Source organism: Bubalus bubalis, chromosome 13 (assembly GCF_019923935.1).
Source record: "Bubalus bubalis isolate 160015118507 breed Murrah chromosome 13, NDDB_SH_1, whole genome shotgun sequence".
Lineage (NCBI taxonomy): Eukaryota > Metazoa > Chordata > Mammalia > Artiodactyla > Bovidae > Bubalus > Bubalus bubalis.
In genome coordinates this window covers 53,017,016-53,038,524 of record NC_059169.1, presented here as the reverse complement: position 1 = coordinate 53,038,524, position 21,509 = coordinate 53,017,016, and the positions used below count along the sequence as shown (strand labels likewise).

At 47.4% G+C, this 21,509-nt stretch overlaps 1 long non-coding RNA gene across 1 annotated transcript in view; it reads left to right on the top strand.

The window, feature by feature from the left end:
- Nucleotides 1–18,078, top strand: part of LOC123328981 — a 28,549-nt gene extending 10,471 nt beyond the window's left edge. Inside the window, exon 3 of the long non-coding RNA XR_006544047.2 lies at nt 17,402–18,078. This is a non-coding gene — a long non-coding RNA (uncharacterized LOC123328981). The remainder of the gene's footprint in view (nt 1–17,401) is intronic.
- Nucleotides 18,079–21,509: the final 3,431 nt, after the last annotated feature.

The following is a 21,509-nucleotide window of genomic DNA, read 5'->3' as shown; positions in this document are numbered from 1 at the left end:
TCTGATCTCTCCTTCTCTCGGCTATGTTAGCTGTGTGTATTCTATTATTTAACCCTATGTTTTTTCATTTCTGAAAGTTCTGTTTGGTACTTTTTCAAGTCCTTCTCCTCACCCCCCCTCCTTATTTTTAAATAGGACCTTAGTCTTTTTTAGAAACTCGATTCATTCTTTTGTATGTTTTAATGGTTTGGCACACGTTTATGTTCCCGTCCATGCTGCCGTACTATTACTTCCAATGTTTACCACTCTGATCTTTCTGTTTGTTTGTGTGTTCTCACACCCGTTGGCTGTTTCCCCATGTGTTTCTTCATTTTGGGTTGTGAGTTTGTTTAGTGGGGTTTGTTTCTGCCATGAAAATCCCTTGTAACTTTGTTGTGAAAATCCTCTCAGACCAGTTTTGCAACCAATTTTGATAATATCATGGCTTGGGGATCCCCGGGTAATGTACGTTCAAGCTGCATCTCTCTTTAAGGAGAATGCCTGGGGTCCTGGACCCTCAGGGAAGCATTTTTGTCCCCAGTGCCTGGAGCAGATACCCTTCTTTCCAACAGCCTGTTCAGAGTCTTGCCTTGCCCACCCTTCTTATGTTGGGAGGGGTTTTGGAACTAAGGATTTAGGCTGTGTTCTCAGAGGCAGTCACCCTCCTTGTGAGGATTTAAATCTTGTTTTCTGTTTCAACCCTGAGGAGTTTGGGACCAGCGTGCCCTGAGGGCAGCTGCACACTTACTGTGCCAGCTTTGGGTTCCTTCCTAGTTTATGGCACCTGGGAAGTACCCTCCCCAACCCTGCCCACACTTCCTTCTGTCTAAGGATCAGCCTTGCCATTAAAAGTTGTTCTATTTTTAGCACTGCTAAGGATCTGAGGCCATTTAAGTCAGCTGTATTGCCAGATATAGAAGACTTACCAATAAAATGGGATAAAGCATGTGTATTATGGTTGTTTCTGCTTATGAGTGGTGATTGACAGGCAGAGCTGCTGGTGTTTTAAAATACATTTCACATTATTCTATGCTGTAAACGCTGCATGTCTGTATCCATATAGTCAGGTTCAGATGTATGCATATAGTCAGGTCAAACAGACTTTCTGGAGGCGTGAGGATGCCCTTCCCTCAGCTTCTGCTGTGCCCTTGAGAGGGGGCAGGGTGAAAGCAGATCAGAGCAGGTGCTCTGGGGTTCTCTACCTCTGTGTTTCAGCCCCACGCTTTTCACTAATCTTGCTTGAGATGGTGGACAGATTGTTTTCTGAACTTCAGTCTTTCCAGATATAAAATTAGAACAATAATACTTGTCTTATCTGATCATACATGCATGCTTGCTAGGTTGTTTCAGTTGTGTCTAACCCTGCAACCCGTTGGACTAGCCTGCCAGGCTCCTCTGTCTATGGGATTCTCTAGGCAAGAATACTGGAGTGGATTGCCATGCCTCCTCAGGGGATCATCCTGACCCAGGGATTGAACCAATGTCTCTTGTGTCTCATAGTGAGGAGTAAATTTGATACTGCATATAAAGTGCTTAGAATATAAGGTGGCTTCATACCAGTCAGAACTGTCATCATCAAAAAGTCTACAAATAAATGCTGGAGAGGGTGTAGAGAAAAGGGGACCCAACCTGACTGTTGGTGGCAATATAAGTTGGTGCAGCCACGGTGGAAAACAATATGGCGGTTCCTCAAAAACAAAAAAAATAGAGCTACCATATGACCTTGGGAAAATTAGAGATACCAAGGGAACATTTCATGCAAAGATGGGCACAATAATGAACAGAAATGGTATGGACCTAACAGAAGCAGAAGATATTAAGAAGAGGTGGCAAGAATATACAGAAGAACTATACAAAAAAGATCTTCATGACCCAGATAATCACGATGGTGTGATCACTCACCTAGAGCCAGACATCCTGGAATGTGAAGTCAAGTGGGCCTTAGGAAGCATCACTACAAACGAAGCTAGTGGAGGTGATGGAATATCAGTTGAGATATTTCAAATCCTGAAAGATAATGCTGTGCAAGTGCTGCACTCAGTATGCCAACAAATTTGGAAAACTCAGCAGTGGTCACAGGACTGGAAAAGTCAGTTTTCATTCCAATCCCAAAGAAAGGTAATGCCGAATAATATTCAAGCTGCTACACAATTGCACTCATCTCACATGCTAGCAAAGTAATGCTCAAAATTCTCCAAGCCAGGCTTCAACAGTATGTGAACTATGAACTTCCTGATGTTCAAGCTGGATTTAGAAAAGGCAGAGGAACCAGAGATTAGATTGCCAACATCCACTGGATCATCAACAAAGCAAGAGAGTACCAGAATAACATCTACTTCTGCTTTATTGACTACACGAAAGCCTTTGACTGTGTGGATCACAACAAACTATGGAAAATTCTTCAAGAGATGGGAATACCAGACCACCTTACCTGCCCCCTGAGAAATCTGTATGCAGGTCAAGAAGCAACAGTTAGAACTGGACATGGAACAACAGACTGGTTCCAAATTGGGAAAGGAGTACATCCAGGCTGTATATTGTCTCCCTGCTTATTTAATCTTTATGCAGAGTACATAATGTGAAATGCTGGGCTGTATGAAGCACAAGCTGGAATCAAGATTGCCAGGAGAAATATCAATAACCTCAGATATGCAGATGACACCACCCTCATGGCAGAAAGCAAAGAGGAAATAAAGAGCCTCTTGATGAACGTGAGAGGAAAGTGAAAAAGTTGGCTTAAAACTCAACATTCAATAAACAAAGATCATGGCATCCAGTTCCATCCCTGCATGGCAAATAGATGGGGAAACAATGGAAACAGTGACAGACTTTATTTTCTTGGGCTCCAAAATCACTTCAGATGGTGACTGCAGCCATGAAATTAAAAGACACTTGCTCCTTGGAAGAAAAGCTATGACCAGCCTACAGAGCATATTAAAAAGCAGAGATATCACTTTGTCAACAAAGGTCCGTCTAGTCAAAGTTATGGTTTTTCCAGTGGTCATTATGGATGTAAGAGTTGGACTATAAAGAAAGCTGAGCACCAAAGAATTGATGGTTTTGAACCTTGGTGTTGGAGAAGACTCTTGAGAGTCCCTTGGACTGCAAGGAGATCCAACCAGTCCATCCTAAAGGAAATTAGTCCTGAATATTCATTGGAAGGACTGATGCTGAAACTCCAATACTATGGCCACCTGATGCGAAGAACTGACTCATTGGAAAAGACCCTGATGCTGGGAAAGATTGAAGGCAGGAGGAGAAGGGGTTGACAGAGGATGAAATGGTTAGATGGCATCACTGACTCGATGGACCTGAGTTTGAGCAAGCTCCGGGAGTTGGTGAGAGACAGGGAGGCCTGGAGTGCTGCAGTTCATGGGGTTGCAAAGAGCTGGACATGACTGAGTGACTGAACTGACTGACTGATATGACCTAGCAGTCCCACTTCTGGGCATTAACTAATTAAAAAATATACATGTATCCCTATATTCGTAGCAGCAATATTCACAATAGCCAAGATATGGAAGCAACCTAAGCATCCATTGACAGAGGAATGGATAAAGAAGATGTGATACATACATACAGTGGAATATTTTTGTTGCTGTTGATCAGTTTCCCAGTCATGTCCAACTCTTTGCAACCCCATGGACTGCAACATACCAGGCCTTGCTGTCCCACACCATCTCCTGGAGTTTGCGCAAGTTCATGTCCATTGCTGGAGTAGGCAATGGCACTCCACTCCAGTACTCTTGCCTGGAAAATCCCATGGAAGGAGGAGCCTGGTAGGCTGCAGTCCATAGGGTCGCGAAGGGTCAGACACAACTGAACGACTTCACTTTCACTTTTCACTTTTCACTTTCATGCATTGGAGAAGGAAATGGCAACCTTTTTCAGTGTTCTTGCATGGAGAATCCCAGGGATGGGGGAGCCTGGTGGCTGCCATCTATGGGGTCGCACAGAGTCAGACATGACTGAAGCGACTTGCAGCAGCAGCAGCATGTCCATTGCATTGGTGATGCCATCCAGCCATCTCATCCTCTGATGCCCTCTTCTCCTTCTGCCCTCAATCTTTCCCAGCTTCAAGGACTTTTCCAATGAGTCAGCTGTTTGCAATGGAATATTACTCAGCCATAAAAATAATGAAATAATGCCATTTGCAGCAACATGGATGGACTTAGAGATTATCAGACTAAGTGAAATGAAGAAAGTCAGAAAGATACTTTATCTTTATTATGTTCTATCACTTACACGTGGAATAAAATGTGGCACAAATGAACTTATCTATGAAACAGAAACAGAATCATGGACATGGAGAACAGACTGGTGGTTGCCAAAGGGGAGGGGATTGGAGGAAGGATGGAGTGGGAGGTTGAGATTAGCAGACGTAAGCTCTTGTATACAGAATGGATAAACAAGGTTCTACTGTATAGCACAGGAAACTATTTCAATATCCTATAATAAGCTAAAGTGGAAAAAGAACATAAAAATTTATCTATATGTATAACTGAATCATTTTGCTGTACAGCAGTAATTAACACAGCATTGTAAATCACATATACTTCAATTAAAAAAAAAGACTATATGATGCTTGGATATAGTAACTGCTCCCAGTAAACAGCAAGTGTTCTTGCCATTATTCCCTCTCCTTCCTTGAGACTAACACCAATGACAAAACTACTTCTAAGCCTGCTAATGCCTCAGATTTAGAGTTCAATTTTCTGACTCTCTTTTTTATCTATCACTTGAGTCATTCAAGGTGAATAAGTGTAGGAGCCTCTATGTTCAGAGATTTGGTCCAAACCCAGCTTGCTTGCGTGCTGGTTTCCCGCATGCTGGCCGTGGGTATGTGACAGTCTCCCCAGGACTGATGTTCCTTTGCTGTACAGTGAGGATGTGAGCCTCTTGCTTACGGGTGACTGTGCAGGACACGTGTGGAGGGGCCTGCTCTGCTCTCCACCAAGCTGGGTCCAAGCACAGGACAGCATACCCTCGGCAAGTAGGGCCTTGGATTCCTTCATGCCTTCCAGTATCACCCCAGCACCTGCTCAGTGAACACTGGCTGAATGGATGGAACCAGTGATGAAACCAGGAAGGAGAAATGATACCCAGGACAGTTGGTACAATGGTAAAGCCTACAGGAAGTGACTTTGAGTGCAGCCACAGGAAGTCCAAGAATGGGGACATTGTGTCTATCTTCTTTATCTTTCTACAGTTCTGGGAGAGGCTGACACCAGGGACCTGTCAGCCACCTGACTCAGGCCCTCCTGGAGGTGGGTGGAGAGGCCCAGAGGGAAGTTGAGTCACTGGACAAAGGGTGTGGAGACCTTAAAAGACTGTCCTTATTTTCCTCTACTTTACATGGCATCACCAACATGAGTTTGAGTAAGCTCCAGGAGTTGGTGATGGACAGGGAAGCCTGGCATGCTGCAGTCCATGTGGTTGCAAAGAGTTGGACATGACTGAGCGACTAAACTGAACTGACTAACTCTACATGAGAATCTTGAACTTTACATTTCCACTTAAATTGGAGGGAAAATACTGGAGAATTACTGCAGATTAATGCAATTCTTCCTTCTCAAGGGCTCCAGTGTTTCAGGGACAGGAACCAGTCACACAAAATCAAGACAGAGTCACTTGGACATGAATTCGGAGTCACATGAGTTGGTACTCAGATTCCCTAGCTTTGACATGTCTGCCTCCATCTACAGTCTCCTTTGATGGCTTCTGTTTCCCAGGGGTGCCTGCCCTGCATCCCCTCCCAAAGCTTCACACCATAAGTGTGTGAGCATGCCTGTATTTACAAAAGGGAAGCTGAGGATCAGAGGATCCAAGGGATTTTCCCAGGAGGAGGAGATGCCTGCATTTAGGAGTCCCTTTGTCACACAGCTCCCGGTTCACTGTGTCTTGCTGCTTGTCACCCTGGAAAGTCCAGGGGGATCTGTGGGCCAGGCCTCTTCCTCCTCTGACTCACAGTTGTGCAAATTCAGGGGAGCCACCTCCTTAAGGAGTTAGGTTTCTTCATCTCTTAAACAAAGTTGGATGAACTCTAGCACACCTTCCAGCTTCAGCCTCTGTGATTTTCTTGACCCAAGTGTTAGGAGAAGGCAGATTTCTGCCAGGCTGTCTCCTGTGTCTCTTCATCCCATCAGCCCTCACCTGAAAGCCCCACAAAACTGAGTGAGATAGAAAGGTGAGGGAGGGGACAAACACTTGAAAGGAGCTGATTCTGCACCAGTGTTGTGCTGTGAGCCAGAGTTCAGATCTTCATCAGGCATGATACTACTTTCCTTTAGATTAATCCCTGGTATTTATAAAATCTTCATCATTTCTGTGATTTGTGGTCTTTCTTCTTTGCAGGCGGTAAAGAATCCGCCTGCAATGTGGGAGACCTGGGTTCAATCACTGGGTTGGAAAGATCCCCTGGAGAAGGGAAAGGCTACCCACTCCAGTATTCTGGCGTGGAGCATTCCATGGACTGTATGGGGTTGCAAAGAATTGGACACGACTGAGCGACTTTCACTTCACTTCATCTGCCTCTAGAATGCATTCTCCCCACCCACTCCCCACCACGGAAGTCAAGCTAGAATAATCCACTTTGCATGGCATCCACAAGAATACCTGCTATGCTGACTTTTTAGTAAAGAGCTGGAGAAAGAAGCCTGGGTGGAAAGACTGGCTTAAAGAGAATGAGCAGGAATGAGTCTCTTGTAAAGGGTGGAAGATAATTTTCTGACTTACTAATCTGGACCATCTAGGGACCAAGATAATGAAACCTTGAGTCTTTAGGTGAAAAGGGATTAAAAAAAAAACTTTATTGTTTGTTTTGATGACTTCCCAGGAACCTTTGTGCTGTGTGGGATGTTTTGCTCCATGATCACTTTTAATGCTGAATTCAGGGTTGGGGTTTGTGATGACCTGTTCCCCCCGGAAGAACACTGGATAGAGAAGGATCTGAGAAGAAACGTTGCCCTCAGCCTGTAAATGCTTTAAAGACAACTGGCAGTTCAAAATCACATCCCATATGTTTCTCTGTCTGAATTTTTATAAAAAGTCTTAAGAAACCCGACCTGAATACAATTACAAGAACTCACTGGAAGAGCCCCCAAACACCCATGCTTGGCAACCCCTGGTGAAAGCTGGGTCCTTTCTGGGTCACATTTCATTGAGATGTTGTCAGGGAGTGCTCCAGGCCCTCCCTCCAGAGGGGAAATGTGCCAGGCTTCTGCCTCTAGAAACTATGGGTCCCAACAGGGGAGAACTTAATGAGGGTCTTATAACAATAACTCAAAGGTGGGGTCTCTGACAAGATTAGGGTGTTTGCACTGCCTTAATCTCATTTTAGGTGGTCCTGTCTCCTAATTTTGACACTTTAATCTTGCTTCAGGTGGTTTCTCAGTTTCTCCTCCCTTGATTAGTAACAGTTGGAATCCACCCTTTGGAACTCAGGAAAGATCATAGAGGCTGGAGTCTCCTCTACAAGAAACGGGGGACAGACAGGCCGCCACACAGGCCCCTTTGGTTTCACCATTTGTTCCGAGCTGTTCCAGAGTCTTCGAACATCTTGCAGAGTTCTCACCGCAGCCCGTGAGGCAGATTCCTCACTGCCTACATCTTTGTTGTTGTTCAGTTGCTAAGTTGTGTCCACCTCTTTGCGACTCCACAGACTGACTCCAAGGACTGCAGCACATTAGGCTCCTCTGTCCTTCACTATCTCCTTGGGTTTGCTCAAACTCTTGTCCATTGAGTCAGTGATGCTATCCAATCATCTCATCCTCTGTTGCCCCCTTCTCCTTTTGCCTTCAATCTTTCCCAGCAGCAGGGTCTTCTCCAATGAATCAACTCTTCATATCAGTCGGCCAAAGTATTGAAGCTTCAGCTTCAGCATCAGTCCTTCCAATGAATATTCAGGGCTGATTTCCTTTAGGATTGACGAGTTTGATCTCTTTGCAGTCCCAGGGACTCTCAAGAGTCTTCTCCAGCACCGCAATTTGAAAACATCAATTCTTTAGTGCTCAGCCTGCTTTATGATTCAACTTCCTGGCCCATGTCTTGAAGATGAGCAAACTGAAGCCGAGGAGGGCCAGTTATTTGTCCTGGGTCACACAGCAACAGGGCTGGAGGTGGGGGCCGGTGTGAGGGTGGAGTGCGTGGAGAAGCGGGGGAGACACTTTGCCCAGTGCCTGTAAGGTGGGAACAGTCCCTGAGCCCTCAGAGCTATACATTTATTTCCTTCCACAGGAAAGAAGACTTTGCTCCAGAATCAGCTGAACTGTGGCAAAGCCATCTTGCCTTTGCTGGTCTTGATGGCTGGAGAGAGATTGCCTTCCTTTTGCAGCCTCCTCTGTGCTGACAATTCTGAAAGAGATGGGAATACCAGACCACCTGACCTGCCTCTTGAGAAACCTATATGCAGGTCAGGAAGCAACAGTTAGAACTGGACATGGAACAACAGACTGGTTCCAAATAGGAAAAGGAGTATCTCAAGGCTGTATATTGTCACCCTGCTTATTTAACTTCTATGCAGAGTACATCATGAGAAACGCTGGGCTGGAAGAAACATAAGCTGGAATCAAGATTGCTGGGAGAAATATCAATAACCTTTGATATTTCAGATATGCAGATGACAACACCCTTATGGCTCAAAGTGAAGAGGAACTAAAAAGCCTCTTGATGAGAGTGAAAGAAGAGAGTGAAAAAGTTGGCTTAAAGCTCAACATTCAGAAAACGAAGATCATGGCATCTGGTCCCATCACTTCACGGAAAATAGATGGGAAAACAGTGGAAACAGTGTCAGATTTTATTTTTTGGGGCTCCCAAATCACTGCAGATGGTGACTGCAGCCATGAAATTAAAAGACACTTACTCCTTGGAAGAAAAGTTATGACCAACCTAGATAGCATATTCAAAAGCAGAGACATTACTTTGCCAACAAAGGTCCGTCTAGTCAAGGCTATGGTTTTTCCAGTGGTCACGTATGGTTGCGAGAGTTGGACTGTGAAGAAAGCTGAGTGCCAAAGAATTGATGCTTTTGAACTGTGGTGTTGGAGAAGACTCTTGAAAGTCCCTTGGACTGCAAGGAGATCCAACCAGTCCATTCTAAAGGAGATCAGTCCTGGGTGTTCATTGGAAGGACTGATGCTGAAGCTGAAACTCCAGTACTTTGGCCACCTCATGTGAAGAGTTGACTCACTGGAAAAGACTCTGATGCTGGGAGGGATTGGGGGCAGGAGGAGAAGGGGAAGACAGAGGATGAGATGGCTGGATGGCATCACTGACTCGATGGACGTGAGTTTGAGTGAACTCTGGGAGATGGTGATGGACAGGGAGGCCTGGGGTGCTGTGATTCATGGGGTCACAAAGAGTTGGACACGATTGAGCAACTGAACTGAACTGAACTGTACTGAGGATGAAATGAGAGTCAGCCTTCCATGGAGTTGCTGCCAGTCTCTGGCTGAGATGCCCTGGCCCCCTAGAATGAGAGTGATTGGTGTGAAAGAATGGGAAGAGACAGTGCTAGGAGCCTGGTCAAGCATCTCTGTCCTCTATTCAGGGAATCATGAAGCCAGCCCAGCCAAGTACTCTGCCTTCTTCCTCCTGGTGACTAGTGCAACAGCCAGCAACTCACAACTTGGGGGATGTCTCCCATTGCTCCTGCAGCTAAGGATGCCTGAGACCCCAAGCACAACTGCGGATCCTTCCTGTCGTCATCGTCACACCAGCACTGTTCTTTTCAGAGCTTTGTGGGCTGGTATGATGTTGGTGCAGATTCAGAAAACCCTGACTGACAGTTTTCCACCCAGTCTTTTGCTGCCTCTGAGGCCTGTGGCAAGTTACTAAACTGCCTCAGTGTTTTCATCTTCATTGTTTATTTTTTCAGCTGCACCCCATGGAATGTGGGATCTTAGTTCCCCATCTAGGGATTAAACTTGGGCCATGGCAGTGAAAGCGCTGAGTCCTAACCATTGGACCCCCGGGGAACTCCCTAGTGTTGAAAGGTTGTTGTTGAATCACGCGAATACACCGGGATTCTTGGCCCCCGGAGGAGAAGAATTCAATACGGGGCCAGAGACCAGGCTTGATCGCTCAGAGCTTTTGTGTAATGAAGTTTTATTAAAGTATAAAGGAGATAGAGAAAGCTTCTGACATAGGCATCAGAAGGGGGCAGAAAGAGTACCCCCCTGCTAGTCTTCAGCTGGATGTTATATAGTCACTAGCAGTCCGTTAATGAAAGAAAGGAATGTCTTAAAATTCAGAATGGCACCAAATGGTTTATCCTGGGCCATAAAATAATTAACTTGAATCTTAAAGAAGGGCAGACCACCATACAAATAGTTTCATTTACATAGATTAGGGGAACAATATCTGAGTATAACATACTGGTTTGTCAAGTAGGTCTTGGGCCAAGAGGCGGAACCGACTTGGAGACAGAGTTTGGGGTAAAGGCGTAGTACATTAGCATAGCTTAAGACAAACATTTCCATAAGAAAAAGGCATTGGTTATCTCTAGGCTCAAGAATAGCTAACTTCAGGCGAAACCAGGTGTCATTATGGCAACACAGTATTTTAAGAGAAACCTCTCTTTAAATTTGTATAGAGAAGGAAAAAAATATTGCTAGTTTGTTTCCTCCTGCCGCTTAAGAGAGATAAAAATGTCTGACACTTGCAGGCTATTTCCTCCATTTGGAGACCCCTGGCCTTCCTACCTGTTACCCTCTCAGTGTGCATCTTCAGAAATGGGGACAAGAATGACTTTCTTGTAGGGTTTTGTGAGTATAGATGCTTAATCAAATTTATCTTGTTTTCATCAAACAGCTAGGTTGAGAAGATACACACCTAAACTCAGGCAAGACCAAGCTCAAGCTGAATGTCAGAGGACCAGTGTGGTGGTACCTCAGGGAAGGGAGAGGGCTGATGGTGGAGTGGGGGTGGGGGAGTGTTCTGTGGTCTCTTTGGAGCATCATCTCAGCTATAGTCTGTCTCAGGATTGGGGACTGTCTAGGTTCAAGGATCAGACATAATGAGGCAAGCTGATAATATAGCTACACTCAAAATCCACTCAAACTGTTTGATCACATAGTGAAAGTGAAGTCGCTTGGTCGTGTCTGACTCTTTGCAACCCCATGGACTATAGCCTATCAGGCTCCTCCGTCCATGGGATTTTCCAGGCAAGAGTGCTGGAGTGGATTGCCATTTCCTTCTCCAGGGGATCTTCCCGACCCAGGAATCGAACCCAGGTCTCCCACATTTCAGGCAGACACTTTACCGTCTGAGCCACCAGGAAGATCTTGATCATAATATTTAGTATCTATGCATGGCTACCGAAGAGACACACAACGTGTGATTGGTGAGCTCTTTGAAATTATGAAATTTAATTTTGTGTGAATAAGTTTATACTAGGGCTTCCCTAGTGGCCCAGATGGTAAAGAGTCTGTCCACAATGCAAGAGACTCAGGTTCACTCCCTGGGTTGGGAAGATCCCCTGGAGGAGGAAATGGCAACCCACTCCAGTATTGCCTGGAGAATCCCATGAACAGAGAGCCTGGTGGGCTACAGTTATACTATTTTGCCTGAACACTCTTTTCCTGTGTCTGAACAAGGGAATGGTAGTGTTCACTTCGACGTTTTTACTTACGTGGTGTTGGAGCAATGTACCGTAGTTTGTTCAGGCATTCTCTATTACTCTCTCTCTGGTTTTTCTAGTTTTCTACTTTTGGATAATGCTATGATGAATATCTTTACAAAGATTAGATTTTTTTTTTTTCAGTTATTTTATTATCCCCTAGAGGAGGAAATGGCAACCCACTCCAGTATTGCCTGGAGAATCCCATGAACAGAGGAGCCTGGTGAGCTACAGTCCATGGGGTCACAAAGAGTTGGACATGATTGAGCGACTAACACTTTCACTTTCTAAGAAGTTTAGGTAGAGTATGGTACAATAAAAGTTCAATACAGTTTTAAAGTTAAACATATTAGGTAAAAAGTATTAAAGCAGAAAACCACACATAGATAGAGGGATTGATAGCACTTGTGCATATTTATGGCTGTTAACAGATCTGCATGTGGTATTTATTCTAAATTATGCTAATGTATCTCGTCACCAACTAAACAAATGCTTTTCCAAGCTTGTCTTTCGTTTCCAGCATTGAAAGAATGGAGTTGGCTCCATGCTGGTCTCCTTCTGTAGTCGGATTCAGCTGACCTGTGGGAAGCAGGATGGGCTGGTATGAATAAGAGCGAACAGCACAGGGAAGGGCAGCCAGGAGGAGTCCAGTCCGATGCCATCAGGACCGGGGACTTCACTGGGTGCCTGGGCTCTGAGGTGTCGGCCAAGCAAACCAGATGTCATGCTGAGATAACTGGCCCACTCAGGAGAAAGCCTGTCTCCCTCTTGTGGGGTGACAGGTGTACTGGCCTTTGGCACACTTGTGTCCACCTGCCCAGAGCTCAGGCAAATCCAAGAGGGAACAGAGCTCAGGCAATCAAAAACATCATTTCTATTACTCCCCTGCATAAGTGGAGAAGTAGCTGTTTCCAGACTGGTGAAAATCTGTCTACATACAAATCAAAGGCCAGAGGGGTTTTTCTCAGTTTGTTGATGGAAGTCAGGATGACTGAAATACTGAGAAAACCCAAGTGTGATGTGAAGAATACTGTATGTTCCCGCTGTAGATGGCCCCAGCCTAAAACACTTGATGTAAGCACTTGCAGGGCTTCCTTTGGGGAAATGGGATCGCGGTTCCCTTTATCTGGGCCTGGGCTTCTGCTCACAGTGCTGCCTGTCTAGTTTGGTTCACTCTTGGTCTGAGGCCCTGCAGTGAGTGGGAGGTAGACCCGGGGAAGGAATGCACGCTGCACCCTTCCCTCAGAGGAAGGTTTTCTAGAATTTGTCCTCAGTACGCCCTAGCAGAATTCTGTACAACTATGTACCAGATCTCACACGCCACTTGACGTGTAAACTTTTTCATTTTTAGTTTAGATAGCTGAAGCATATCAATTATTCTGTCGTATTTCTTTGAGGAGGATATGCATACACGTATATATATAGTTTGTATATATTCAAACTGAAATCATTTTTTTCTGTAACTGTAAGATTCTAAATACTAACATTTTTCTTTTGGATTGACATACAGTTTTATTAGGACTATTATGGGACGTATTTGATTAACCAACATGAGCTTGTTTGGAAGCACCTCTGTGGGTGCCTGGGGGCAGGGGCAGGGGTCACGATGGTGCCCTCACTGCTCTGCTCTCAGGCGGGTGGCCTCAGATCACAGCCCCTGAGGCCCTAGGACCTGACATTGGCTCCCTGAGAACTCTCTGCCCCTGTGGGCAGATCTGTGGGCAACAAGGAGCAGGTGCAGGGCCAGAAACACATAACAGCAAAAATAAAATAGTATTTCCATAAGGAACACTCATGGAAGTGCTTGCTATGTATCAAAGCTCTTCTAAAAATTTTATGTACGTTTACTCACTTAACCCTGAAAACAACACCGAGGTTGGTATTGTTATTTAGCTCATTTGACAGAACAAGGAAGGGAGAGGTTGGTTCTTACAGAATATTTACCCCACTCAGGTCAGGGCACTAAGAAAGTGACTTGTCATGTCTCATTTTATTCCTGACGTGCCTAAGTGGTTTTCGCACTATTGTCCTTTTATAGACGAGGGCACCTCACCCAGAACAGGGACCCGCTGTCCTCAGACCCCTCAGGGAGTGTCAGTTTGGTCCCCTCCTCACCCCCAGGTAGGAGCAGAGGTGGCAGGTCCTCACCCTCAGGGTGCAGCTGAGCACTGGTGAGAATGCTGGTGACGGGAGGTGGCAGGAGGACATCAGTCCTCGGAGTTTCCTGATGTTGGAACAGAGCAAGCTGAGAGGCTGGGCTGTCAACAGCACAGAGAGAAGGAATGCAGCAGGTGGGGCAGGGCAACGACTCAAGGCGGGTGAGCTCTGGGGACTGTCCCTCTTCTGTGTAGGACCCGGGCCAGGAGCAGCTCCAACACGGAAGTGCTCTGGTGTTTTTCCCAGAGACACTGCCCACGCTGGGGAAATGACAGGCCCTCTTGGCCAAAGCAGCCAAGGCCCAGGGCTTCACCCTGAGAGGAAGGTGGGTGGCTGTGCAGAGCGTCAGGCTGGGACAGGACTCAGGCACACAGAGGAAGGAAGGCTTTCTGCCAGCAGGATCCTATAACCGTCTGTTAGGAGTGTGCATTATTTTATGGGTTCAAATTTATGTAACTTATGAAGTGTTCATTGGAGAAGGAAATGGCAACCCACTCCAGTGTTTTTGCCTGGAGAATCCCAGGGACGGGGGAGCCTGGTGGGCTGCTGTCTATGGGGTCGCACAGAGTCGGACACGACTGAAGCGACTTAGCAGCAGCAGCATGAAGTGTTCAGTGAGATCGAAGAGGCTCTTCTGATGGACATGAACGTTTTGAGCAGGAGGGTGGACACAGGCCCCTGCCAGCATCTCACTTGTCAGCTGGTGGCACATTATTGAGACAAGTCCAGATTCCTGCAGATCCACTATTACAATTTACAGAAGTCTGAAAATGTCTTGCTTTGCAATTTCAGAATATTTTAAAATTAGAGAGGGCAGGAGATATATGTTGCAATCTATATTTTCTATAGTGTGTTTTAACACACTATCCTAGTAACTGTTAGAACTTCGATGGTCCCCAATGATTTGTATGTTGACTGTTATATCTTTGAATGTATTTCCTTAATTTTCATTTTAGAAATGGTTGAGAAATCATACTTAGAAAGTGAAAGTGAATCCCTATAGGGCCTTCGATGCCAGCACAGAATGTTCGTGAGGTTTCTGAGGTGCAGCTTTGGGGCCCTGTGGTCCAGGCCTGTGGATGATAGCGGGCTGCCCATTGCCCTTGCGTGTGGGCTCCAGCAGCTGTGAAACCCTCACTAGAGTCGCTATAACCCAGTGGTTAAGAGCCTGGGCTCTGTTGTTGGATAGACCTGGTCTGAACATGAATCTTCCCACTTGGCAGTGGCCACAGCTGTCCTTTCTTGTGTGTTGAATGGAACTGGTGTCCCCCATTGTGTGGTCTTGTGAGGCAGCGCCCTGAGAGCTCTTGGCCCAGCCTTCACCCTCCAGAGAGCTCTTACTGAGGGGTGGGGAACAACCTCCTGGGTGCTTCATGGGCTGCATGGGCTTAGAGATGGGGGCTCGTGGGGGCTTGTGCTACCTGAGCCCCAGGCTCACAGGCACGGCCTGTTCTGGACTTTCGGTGTCGAGTAGCTGCTCAAACTTAGGGACAAATGAAATCCATGACCCCCGGCCCTCCCAATGCTGGAGGCCACATTCTGCTATAGCCTTGACTCCAAGTGGGGGCCACAGATGAGCAGCCTGAGCGTCTCAGCCGGAGCTTGTTAGAAACACAGACGCTCCGGCCCCCACACCCAGAAGCTGCCTTCCAACAATTCCTGGCAATTCTCCTGCGATGTGCTTACCCCTCCGCTCTGAGACTCAAGGGGTCACTGTCCTCCAGACAAACAAGGACAGCCCTGGGGGCCCCAACTTTCCCACGCCACCCTGTGGGGACCTTTGTACCCGGGCCTCTCAGTGTCATTGGCCCATGTCAAGTCCAGGCCCAGCATCCTGAAGACCTGGGCCACCTGATCCCCCTGGGGTCTCTTCTGTGAATGGAGGCTGCTCCCCTTCTGGGGTTCCCTTCTATGAATGGAGACTGCTCCTCCTTGGGACTCCCTCTTTGAATGGAGGCTGGAGTCCTCTTTGCTAAGTGTCTGACTGCCCCGATGGTTGATTTAGGACCCACAAGAGATGGCTGCGGACTCAGGTCTGGGTGGACATGGCTCCTTCTCCAGCTGATCTTTCAGACCCACAGGTGGGAGCAACTCCCCACCCCCCCACCCCCAGCCATGGGGGTCACTTTCTTTCTCACACCTCACCTGCAGGCCTGGGTCCACTCTAACACACACGCACACACACACACACACATGCACATGTCTGGGCTGTGTTTGGGTGTTTGAGGGTGGTGGAAATGGGATTTCTAGGTCACCTGGGGTCCCCTACATCAATCCCTGAGGCTACTAGGCTTGAAACACTCTCTCTTCCCCCTGCCTCTTTTAAAGCATCCACATTTCATAACTTTGAAGGCTTGGGTCAAGTTCCAGCCCTCCCAAGAGTTGTCCCAGGGGTCCAACCCTGGAGGTCCATGTCCCGCCCCTCTGAGCATCTCCCTGTCTGTCCCTGAAGCTGGCACTAGTGATTCTGCATGGCTTCCAGTTGTGGTGTGGCCCTGACATGACCATGTGATCTCGGGGTTAGTCTGTATCCATAAGGTCAGTTACATGCATGAAGCATGTGTGGGTCACCTGATGTCTTGTATGTGAGAAGCAGTGTGCTGAGTGGTGTGTGTGTGTGTGTGAGAGAGAGAGAGAGAGAGAGAGAGATAGAGAGAGAAAGAGAGAGAGAGAGACTTTGCCTCTAAGGAAGCTACAACCTAGAAGAGAGGCTAGGACATGACTGGGTAACTAAAGCAGGAATCAGATGAAGGGCAGAGAATTAAAGGAGGGAGAGGTCGAGAAAAGGGTGGGAAGGAGCCTGGTGGAGTGAGTGGCCTCTGGAGTAGTCTTAGGGGGTGAAGAGAGGTTTGCAACCAAACCAGTTTGTTTGTAGCAGAGAAAGGCTTCATGGGGCAGCCAAGCGAGGAGAAGGAAGACCACATTTCAGATCTGCCTCTCAGAAGATGAGGGATCTGAGATATCAGGTAAAGTAGCTGGCAAGTCTCAGCTGAAGGGCAGAAGCTTGGAGGGAGAGGAGAGGTGAGGTGATCTGTGTCCTGCACGCACCCAGGTTTAGACTGGCTGGTCCTAGCTAGTCTTAGCCAGTCAGCACTGCCCAGAGCCTACTCCAAGTTTCTGAAAACAACTTGGGCCCCCATTACTGTAGTGACCCCTATGTCAGTAGCCTCCTCCCCAGGGGTGGTTAAGCAGCCTGGTGATACATTACCTTGGCTTGGAGGGTGTACAACTGGAGAAAGAAGGGGAACAGTGAAAGCAGGCTTAATCAGTAAGGGCATGTCACAAATGGATGAGTTTCTAGCAGCTGTCTCCTTATCTGCTGCTCTGTCAGACACACTCTTCTGTTAACCCTGAGGGCATGGCTGAGTCTCCTCTGGTGCTGGAGGCCCTCAGGGCAGGTGTGACTGCTCCCCTGGCTGGCGCCAGGAAGGGAACACCATCAGTCCCTGGGGCTCTCGGCAAGGACACAGCAGCGAGGGAGGCTCTGTGCAGCAGCTGCACCCGTGTTCTCCTCCCCTGAAGCCAGGGCCTCAGATGAGGCTTTTGGTGGGCATTTGACCTGGACCACAGAGATTTGAGGGGCAGGCTCAGTGATGAGAATGCACACCGATTTCTCACCTGTGTGACTTTATTTTCCTTCACCCCAAGGATCACAGGCAGAAACCAACACAGGCTGCCTGCTGGGCTTTGAAGGAGCAGGTCCCAAAGCTGAGCACATACGCCCTCTTCCTGCCAGCAGACAGCAGAGGCGCCTGGCCAAGTCCGTGGAGAAGGAGCCCGTCCCCCTCTGACTCAGCGCCTCCCCAGGCTTAGCCGGCTGCCAGCCGCCACCTGGACGAGCAAGGACAGTTCCCACTCCAGCTCTTCTGCCCTGCGGGCCACCCAGGCTCTCCTGGCCTCCAGTGCCAGGGCCTGGCTGCTCTGCAGGGCCCAGGGTCTCAGGTTCTTTCCATGGGGGACGCCTGCCTCTCCCTGGTGGGGTCTGTCTTCATGCTGCTCAGAGGGGCAGATCCTGGGAACCACCTGGAAAGGACACGAATGGAGGAGGCGATGGGACTCTGCAAGCCCTGAGCCTACCCTGTGACCCCCTGTGACCCTGGTCACTCTGACAGACTCTGGGCAATACCCAGCTGAACCCTGGGGAAGATGCCAACAGGCTACGTCCAGGGACTGGCCTCATGCTCATTCATGCACAATAGCAACTAATTATTTCATTACACAATCATCACGTTTAATAATTTGGAACAATTATTAAACAATTAAATCTTTTCGTAGCCCCTCAGCTCATCCTGTTTGTCCCTTCTTTAATACCGGGGATATTAACACAATGTCTCTTTAAGCATGAAAATCTCCAGTTCCTTTATTCTCATAAACGCTGTCACCTGAGCCCCTCAGTGCAGCGGTGCTGGGTGCCTGCACCTCGTCCCATGGCTGCCCCCAGGTACCAGCCCTCCAGCTTACTTGGTCTCTTGGAATGGGTCTGGCTGTGCTCAGGGAAGGAGTGACAGACACACTGGGTGGGGACTCAGAGTGCCATCTGCATTTGGGCTTCTCTGGAGCCGCTGGAAGGGTCTGTGTGTTTTGTGGCTGTCACATGACACACGGTGCCTTGTGTGCACACAAGATAAAATTTCCCTTGCTTGTTTGTGAGCATAGATATCCTTTCTTGTGCTTTGGTCTTGAGAGGACAACTTGACTGAGAAGAACCCATTTTTCAGACCCCCCAACATCCAGACTCAGGTAGGAGGTCTGTACTCTGGGAGTATCTTGGCTCCTGGGGTCGCTGGCAGGTGAGACCTCCTTGGTTGTGAAGAGGGAGGCCTTGGTGAGCAGCGTTTCTGGGTATTGAAGCCTAGTGACAGGGGTGCATAACCTTGCACACCCTGCAACCCATGGCATTGCCTGTCTTCAGCAACTCAGCAAGATGGGAACTAGGGGGACATGGAGGAGGCACTGGGCTTGGGTGCAAAAGTCAAAGGAACACCAAAACCTCTGGTCAGGAGAAACAGTATTCTAACACAGCATCAGGAATCCAGTTGTCCACTCGAGGCCTGCAAGCTGTTGTTGTTTAGTGACGAGGTTAGTGCAGACACAGCTGAGTTGTCACTGTGTCTCATGTCTATGCCTCTCCAGCTTTCCCAGGTCTACATCTCCAGGGACAGGATGGGAGTGCATCTCACAGAAAACTCTTTGTTTAGGCCACAGCTGGAAAAGCTATTAATATTTCCATGGTATCCTTTCATATCCTTCCCCAGTCTTTCTAGGCCATCAATTTACTCAGAGACCTGAAAATGAAAGGTAGCCGACATGCTCCCCTGCCTATACATGTAGCTCTCCCCCAGGGTGAGCCTTCTATCTGCCAAACACAACAGGCAAAACTGGTGGGCCTTCTGGTCCAAGCTGGTTGTTTTGTTCCGAACTCCTTTCTATGGAAGACACTGTGACCCTGTGGGCCCCACATTAGGAGACCCAGCTGTCCGTGGACACCTCAGGAACTGAGGTGGTGGTCTCATGGGCTTACCACACACGGACTGCCTTTGCTAGGCGGCAGTTGGCTTGTTCTGTCCTCTTCTTTCTGGAGCGCTAAGGCTTGAGCAGTGAGCTGGAAGAACTCCTCATTCAGCTCATCCAAATTGCCTTCCACCTGCTGTATCTTCCTCTAGAAACAAGGGACACACGGTCCTCATTACTGTCCCTTTTATTCTAATTTCACTAAAAACCCATTGAGCTGCTCCATGACAGGTGGGGGCATCAATGCTGGACGTGTGGAGTTGAGATACATCTGCTCTTGAAGAGCTCAGTACCTAAGGAAAAGGGAACGCAGGCCTACAGTCTGGTGTAGTGAGAACTGTGTGGAGGGATGTGCAGGGCCTACAGGAGCAAAAAGCAGGAGGCCTAACACAGGCAGTTGCGATCAGGGAGAGCTCTCTGGAAGACAGGAGACATCGCAACTGAATGTTAACAAAAATGAATTAACTGGGTGGACAGATGAAGTAGGGCATGCTAGGCAAAGGCAACAGCATGTGTGGAAACACAGAGATATGAGAGAGCACAGGAACTTTCATCTATCTCTCAGTTCACCCAGTTCCATCCACGCATCTTTCCATCCACCCATCCGTCTAAGCATCCATCCATGCATCTATCCATCAGTGGATTCATACATGGATCCATTCATCCATCCATTTGTACGTCCATCCATTCATAGATAAAGATTTATTGAGCACCCATTATGTGTCAAGCCAATGGTTGATTATGGAACCCCATTAGTGAACTCCCATGAGGTTTGTAGTCTATAAGGAAAGGCAAACATAGAACAAGGAATTATCAGTGACAAATGTTACCCAAGGAGATGTTCAGCTTGGTGTGGGAAGTAGTCAAAGTTCAGTTTGGTGGTTGCATGCATTAATAATTTGTTTGGAAAAGTGGACAGAGATGATGCTGGAGACATAGGAGTGGTGGCTGGGGACAGCAGGCGGTGAAGGGCCTTGTGTACTAATTGTGGCTACAATGGCAGAGATTTTCTTATTAATTTTTTGGGAGAGTGAGTGTTTTCTGATTAAAAATTGCTTATCTCAGACACTCTTATAGGCAGAGATGATTGTGTAGCTGAGTTTTGCCCAATGCTTTCCTGAAAGGTTTCAATTTTGTACTCTTCAACCAGTGGAATATGAGAGTGTTTATTTCTTTATTCCTCACAATTACTTTAGTCAGATTGGTATCACCGACTCGATGGACATGAGTTTGAGTAAACTCTGGGAGTTGGTGATGGACAGGGAGGCCTGTCGTGCTGCAGTCCATGGGGTCGCAAAGAGTCAGACATGACTGAGCGACTGAACTGAACTGAACTTGGTCAGATATTTTAGGTAGATAAAAAAGGGTATTTAGCTTAATTATTTTTTTTTCTGATTCTTTGAACATTCTAATACAATTTACTTGTTTGTGTTTCCTTTCTCTAAGGCCATTTGCACATTTTTTCTAAAACAGTGAAAGTGTCTACTAATGATAACATTTTGACCTAGAGGTTTTATATTATTATGTGATCATATCTTACCTTTGGGATTTTTTCCCCCCATTTTTTTGAAAATTGTTTTAAACCTTCACCTCATGCCCTTGTAAACATTGTAGAAATCAATGAATACTTGTTGATTAAAAGAATGCTTTTCTTGACCAGTATTCTCCAATTCTAATTTCCTGTGTCTCAGAGTCATACACGGTGTGTAGGTGACAAGCAGGCTGGAGGGTGGGCAGTTTCCCTACATCATCCCACGTTGCTGGGCTGTGCCCCTCCCCACACTGCCCGGCCCCTACCTGCACCTCAGGAAGGGCTCCCTGCCTGTGCGCGGGGGCAGGGCTCACGGGGCCTCCTCCTTTGATGTCATCCTGGGGGCGCCATCCAGCTCTCGGCTGCCTCTGGGGGCTGAGAAAAAGAGGGGTGAGAGGCACCCTCTCAAGCCTCTACTGCTGGTGGTCCACCCCCTCGGCCGAGTTTAACATCTCCTCAGAGAGTCTGAGATTAGGGAAAGACGAGATATGAGACTTAAACATGAAGGACACATACATAGGTCCCCTGAAGCTGGACAACAGGACCCAGGCAGGCTTCTCTGCCCACGGGTGGTGACTTCTCAGTGCCAGGAGCACAATTCATGGCCAGCACATGTCAAGGAGGCACACTGAGATAAGAAAATCTCTCTGCCTTCCAATATCTGCCTAAAAACAGGACTTACTTTTTGAAGAGGTTCCTTCCCCTCTCTACCAG